The following is a 6,191-nucleotide window of genomic DNA, read 5'->3' on the forward strand; positions in this document are numbered from 1 at the left end:
ATTATCTATATAATTATATATATAATATATTAAAAGAATGATCAAAATAAGTATTTGAATCTATTTAATCCTTAAGAAAACCTTTATGTGTCCTTTAGTTACTATCTGAAAACCGAACAAGGACAGTTTCGTACAGGTGAGCTCGCGAAGCGTGAAGGAGAACGAAGGGAGTGTGAAGAACACGGTGACGCTGGGGTATGCAAGACATTCAGACTCTATCCGCAGCGCCCGAGACTGAGGTGGCATTTAAGGATTACCGGAGTTTAGCATAATATCAGCAGGTGAGAGTAGGACAACAGGCAGGCGTCATCGCGACGAGAGGGTGACTGTGGAAGGTGGAGTTCGCGAAGAGGAATGCGCCCGAGATGGGGTGCAGGTATTATTCATGGATTACCTCACTTGTCTCGGCTACAATCCTCCCAAAGCCTCCATTAGAATAATTGCTTCTTCATCTTCGCGCTTACGCCACCGTCTACTGTTTCCCCGATCCCACTCTTCCCTCTTCGAAGGGAGCGAGGCACATGTACCAATTTTGCAAGCAACATTCCTCGCTCGTCCGTCGCGCTACACGTAGCGTGTCATCATCATATGCCTGCATCGGTTTTTTTTTCCATTGTCCGCAAAGTCTGCTTTGACTCGATAAAAAGTAGAATGTCGGAATTTGTGCGCAGAAAAAAAACAGACGCGAATATACTCGAGGCTATAAGCGAGTCCATAATCTTCGACTATAGTTTTATCAAAGATTACAGCAATATATATGTAAGAACTTTAAATATTATACATATGTATATATGAAATTTACGTTCCTTGACTCTTATAAAAATTAAAAATTTTAATTTTGATTTTCTTTTTGTTTTATATTTGATGTTATAACCAAGTAGATTATCTTTTGTGACTACGTGCAACGCGCGCGCGATATAACGCAAATCATATTTGTAATATAATAGCAATCAAAGCTTTTCCATTTGCATTATATTTTCTCGTGCATCAAAACTATCAGAAGGTATACAATCTCTTAAATCTTTATACTTTACCCGGTTGCATTCTGGTTTGCACGCAAATTCCTCCGCGCCATAAAGAAGAAACTACAATATACATCCCAGTTGCGGAAGCGCAAGTGGCAGACCATTAGCCGGGGAGGAAGTCTTTTAAGAACAAGGAAGAGAGAGTGCTGAGCGATCCCTTGAAGTTCTTAGAGTGCAAGCGAGAAGTTGCCAGCAGACTGGTCTACTCGAGAACTTTGCGCCCGTCGTCGTCGAATAATCACGCCGACTATTCACAAGGCCGCCTTTTAACCCTTTCAGGGTTACAGCAAGTAACGACTAATAGTTAGCATCTGTCAAACGCTCGACAACTATAGTCACCGAACGAAAACTGGCTAGTTCTTTTTCGGAAGAATAATAATTAATGTCAGCTTTTTTTCTTACTTCTACAAAAAAGTTTCTAAAAAAGTATATTTTAGTTTTAATTTTATGTCTTCTCTCTCTGAGATTCGTATATTCTTTACGGTACATTTCTTACGTGCTCGATTGAATTAAAATGGGATCGATGATCGATATAGTAACGAATGAACAAAGACAGGTTTACGGAATCCTCACACGTATGATAACACGTGCGACGGTATCGATAACTAAATATAGCGAAGAAAACGTATCGAGACAACATCGGTGACAAAAAGAAGAGAAAAAAAGAAACGAAGGTGGACGCGAAACAGGTCGTTCGTTTCATTCACCGCCGCATTTTACCAGCCACCTCATCGCGGAAGGAGAATTGTCGCTTCTACTGGAGACAATTTATTCTCACGGTCTCGCGCGCAATTTGCTCCCGCCACTCCTTCCTCTCCACCACCCTTCCGGCTTGTAACGAGGGTAACGAGAATCATCGAATAAGAACCCACCGTCGCGGCCTGAAATCGCATTTCACGCGACATTTGCCGCGCGGCATCATACCTAGCGCGCCGATCTCGGAGATCGCGGAGATGCTCGAGGGTGAGCACCACTCTCCCCGTCTGCAGCAGCAAAATTTATTTAATTCTTCGTTCCTCGCGCTACGCTCGATCTGCGTGCGTGAGCGTCATATATACCATGTTCTTCCCCTCGATAAATAACGCTGAAGACTTGCGATAAAATTCAAAAAACTGGAAAATAAATTGTGATACTTGAACTATGAAAACTCACTTTGAAGTTGTACTTTGAACACATTTTGAAGACCATGTTTCATTCTTATGTATATATACATTTGAATAAACATTTGTTTGAAAACAAATGCTCGATAAGATGTACATTTGACAGAAATGGTTTTCATTGTAAGTAACACGCAATAAATGCATGTGCAGAGAGCGCGCCAGCATAGATTTTTCGAAAAAGTCGTCGCGAAACGACGGATTTCGGTAGCACTCGTCGCATTATTTGTCGTTAAGTGCATGAAAGCTTTTTTTTGAGTGCTTAATACAAGCTCGCGGTTAATAGCGGCGCGTTATTATGCTCGCAGAAACACAAGTGTGTCGCAGTTTAAAATGTCTCCACTTTGGTGTCGCGAAAAACGCGCCAGCTAACCCTTTATGGATTCTTTGTGGCGGTGCGATCATACAGGGTGTCTCCGCTATCGCGTTTTCCTTTGTAAATAGATGCGCGAGTCTCTCCGCGCTTCATAAACATCGCACTTTAAATTTCAAATTATTACACGTTTCCGCATTTTATTTTACATTCTCCGCAAATAATTATACAACATATTATAAATACTTTATAACAATAAGTATTTAAATCTTAAAATTCTTGAAAAAGAATGTTAGTTTTTATTGAATCTGTATCTCGGAATTTTACGTCAAAAGTTTTGAAAAGTTTATAAATTTTGCTTACGCATGCTGCAAAAAATATATTTGATCACGGACACCGTATATATTGAACATCTCTACGTACACGTTCGTATTCATGCATCCCCTACTGCCGAAAACTCATGAAAGAAGTATATAAGGGTTTATTCGTATGTGTATATATATGTATATATATTATATATTCATGCGTCTATAAAGCAATAAGCAACGATAAGGGACGTAACTCTCGTGGTGATGATCGTATAAAGTTATTTCTACAGCGATAGATAGAAAACACTCTTGTCTCATATGCAATTTAAAGAAATATTAGGAGATAATTTGTTGACTCACCAAAGATGATCTTCTAACCACGCCCCGAAAAATTTTCTCTTTTCAAAATCGCGCAGTTTTTCTGTTAAAAATTATTTACATTTAATCACATCTTTTTGAATAAAAATTATATTTGCAATCGGCGCTAGAGAGAACATTACCTTGATATCTTCTTATTTGATGCGTCGAACATTAATTACTGTTATTGTGGTTAATAAAGCAAGATATACGACGCGAAAGATACCGCATTGTTCAAACTTGCATTCAAGCAGCGACCTGTCACCTTTCTGCGCGGCTGACTTTACAGATGTCTAGCGACATCTTGTGGTAATCATTCCTATCGTTATGTTACGAAAATAACTGATGTACACTGTACTGATTTATCGACTTGTATGGAAATTTTAAAAATTGGAGGCTCATTAAAAAAATAATTAAGATAATATATCCACAAACAATAGTTCGTTATCACTATATGTAGTTCTGAATAAATTAATTCTACCAATTCCACCAGTGCTCAATTTCGCGAGATCTGCGATCTGCGATTACTTTCTGTAGACCAGTTATAAACACACGCTATTATTTAGTAAAAAATACTAACGTAAAATATTTGCGAAAATTCTTTTTTTTTTTTGATAATAGCAATCGCAAAATATACGAAGCGATTCAAACGCAACTCTGTGATCCGTCAAAGTTTGAATTTAAAGCCCGTTCTACATTGATCGCAAGCGCAAACGCAAGGTATAGTTCTCGTAGAATTGACCAATCACGCTGGTCAATTGGTTGATTTGATCAATACGATTAGTCAATTTTACCAGACCTGTTCCTTACGTTTGCGCTTGCGATCAATGTAGGACGGGCTTAAGTCGTAAGAAATTGACCAATCACAGACAAATCACAGAAGAATAATCGATTGTGATTGGTCAATTTCTTACGATTTACAGCTACCGACTGTATTGCAGAACAAGCCTCAAAACCGTATAGAAAAAAAGTGAGCATCAGAAAAAAGCTTGAGAGCGACCAGGTCCATAAGAAAATGTGTAATCACTTTTCCGCCCCGTAAACTAGCGCATGTTCACGGGTGGTGCACATTAGAACTACGCAGCCATGTCCACGAGTGACATGTCGGTACGCTATGTCCACAGCGTGCGGTTCTATTCTGTGCTATGTACACGAGTTTAAATGGTCACTTTCTTTAAGTGTGTGAGTATATTCGAGAGCGTGAATTTGATTTTTTTTGAAAATTAAAATGACCGATCTCGTGATGAGAAGATGAGAAAGGAAAACAGAAAAGGATAAGAAAAACCATTGCAACTTTTCGTACAACATAAATGTGATATACNAGAAAAGATGTGATAGTCAAGAAAAGAATCTTATTTTAGCGAGCAACATCAGAATTCGTGGAGTGTAGTCAAATATCATCTCCTTTTACATCATCATTTGCTGCTCTGTGATTTATAAATTTTATTTTATTTTCTTAAAAATACTACATATATATATATATATATAGATACAAAATACACAAAAAACCATGTATATTATACAAAGGTGTTTTAACGGTACACAAATATAATGTCTGAAAAGTTGCAATTCCAAGAAATATAGCTTTTGCTTTTTTATTTAAAACTCTTTATCTTTAGTGTGTTTTCTATTTCCAAGTTTCATTTTAGAATTTTTTTTTATACATTACAATAGAATACAATTCTATTACACATTTATTACATAAAAAATACAATATAATACAATATAATACAATATTATATAATATAATATAAATAGTTATATATAATCCTACCTACCTACCTACCTATCTTAGACATATCTTAAACGTTACTAGCGTTATTAATTAGGATGAAGGCTGCATAACAGCCTTGATCCTAATTTGACATTTTGATTTCTTCCTACTTATTCGGTCTACCATATTTCTTACCTACCCGGCCTAATATATTTTCTACAAGCGCTTGTAGATACGCATCCCTACCTGCACAGATACCTATTTACCTACCTACTTTGAAAAGTTTTAAAATCTATCAAATATTTTACGCGAGGGACAGTTGTTTTAAAATTAAAAAGTATTATTTTAAATTTATTTTACTTTCGCGACCGAGTTTTTATATTTTATGATTTAAAGAGAGTATATACCCACCCGATAAAAGCGTACCATATGTAAATAAATGAGATAGAATAAAAGAAAAGAAAAAATATATATTTAAATACATATATTTCAAATATATATTTAAACATATATTTTTGCAAAAATAAACTAGAAGAAAATAAATGTAGAGAATAAATATAAGGAGCATAAGCCTCCAAAAAACAATTCTATATCGGTTCTTTAAGAGAAAGTGATATAGAAAAGTGATATAGAAAAGAACACAAGTTTCAAAAAATAATTCTATATCGGTTCTTTAAGAGAAAGTGATATAGAAATATGAAAGTAGAAAATATAGATAAATATATATTGAAAAAATAAAAAAAAAATAAAATAGCACATATATAAAAAATATTATATACAAATATATAGACATTTTATCAAAAAAGAATATATCGTCACTTCCTACGTATAATTACATAAGTGTCACATAGCGGATTTTCAGTTTATTGCATAGTAACAAGTTAAGAAAGTCATGTTCTTTATGGTTACCAAATATTTAAAAAAATATTTATAAGTAAAGTAAAAGTTTGAAACCGAAAGATTCCTTAACTAGGGAAACTTTAAACTTTTAAACTGCTCTTCTCTAAAATTTGTGTTTTGGAATTACAGGATTATACGGAGTGACAATATATTGAAAAATCAGTGCGATTACTACTCATGCAGAATAATTTATTCTTCTCAAAAATTTTCATGGTAGAGATATGAAACATAATCGATTATTTAATTGTAAATTATTATTTTTCCTTTATATATGCACAAATTCTATATCTAGGTATACATAATTTTATATGAGATTGAGAAGATCTCATATATCATTGTACCTAATTAAACTTCATCAGATATAGGATATGTCCATATATGAAGGATTTTTTTTCCAGACTATTATAAAAGAAACCG

At 35.0% G+C, this 6,191-nt stretch overlaps 1 long non-coding RNA gene across 1 annotated transcript in view; it reads right to left on the reverse strand.

Annotated features, from left to right (window-relative positions):
- LOC109859275 overlaps positions 1–3,386 on the reverse strand; it is a 34,258-nt gene extending 30,872 nt beyond the window's left edge. The window contains exons 1-2 of the long non-coding RNA XR_002250693.1: positions 3,304–3,386; positions 3,164–3,224 (exon numbers count right to left, since the gene is read on the reverse strand). This is a non-coding gene — a long non-coding RNA (uncharacterized LOC109859275). The remainder of the gene's footprint in view (positions 1–3,163; positions 3,225–3,303) is intronic.
- Between the last annotated feature and the right edge of the window lie 2,805 nt (positions 3,387–6,191).

The sequence above is a fragment of the Pseudomyrmex gracilis genome, unplaced genomic scaffold (genome assembly GCF_002006095.1).
Source record: "Pseudomyrmex gracilis isolate BER0280 unplaced genomic scaffold, ASM200609v1 scaffold_254, whole genome shotgun sequence".
NCBI lineage: Eukaryota > Metazoa > Arthropoda > Insecta > Hymenoptera > Formicidae > Pseudomyrmex > Pseudomyrmex gracilis.